Source organism: Macadamia integrifolia, chromosome 4 (assembly GCF_013358625.1).
Source record: "Macadamia integrifolia cultivar HAES 741 chromosome 4, SCU_Mint_v3, whole genome shotgun sequence".
In the NCBI taxonomy this organism is placed as follows: Eukaryota; Viridiplantae; Streptophyta; class Magnoliopsida; order Proteales; family Proteaceae; genus Macadamia; species Macadamia integrifolia.
The window spans coordinates 7,645,620-7,646,075 of NC_056560.1; positions in this window are offsets into that span (position 1 = coordinate 7,645,620).

Below are 456 nucleotides of genomic sequence, written 5' to 3' on the forward strand. Positions count from 1 at the left end.
AAAAAAAAAAAAAAAAATCAAAAAAAAAAAAAAAAAAAAAATATATATATATATATATAAACGGTCGGATTAAATATGTTGCGTCAAGTCAAGCCTGTGAATGGGCGAGGTGGGGTGGGCGCCATCGGGCTTATTGCTTGCACCGCATACAACCTGTTTATAAAAAGGCCGAGCCGGAGCACAAGAAGTTTAATAATTGGTGTGAATTGGGCTTTAAACGATCGTATCAGATTGATTCTGTCAGATTGAGCTAGGAATTGATGTGGTTAGTGTAGAGCATGGATTTAGGAGATGCTATCGGTATCGGTAATTGCCGATACCAATCCAGATCGAATCTGATAGTGAGTATTGGCCGATTTTTCCTTTGCTTTTATTCAAAGGTATCATTTTTTACTTTTTTACCCCCCAAACAATATGACTAACCGATCCGGATCGGTCAGGGATCAGAAATTGGTC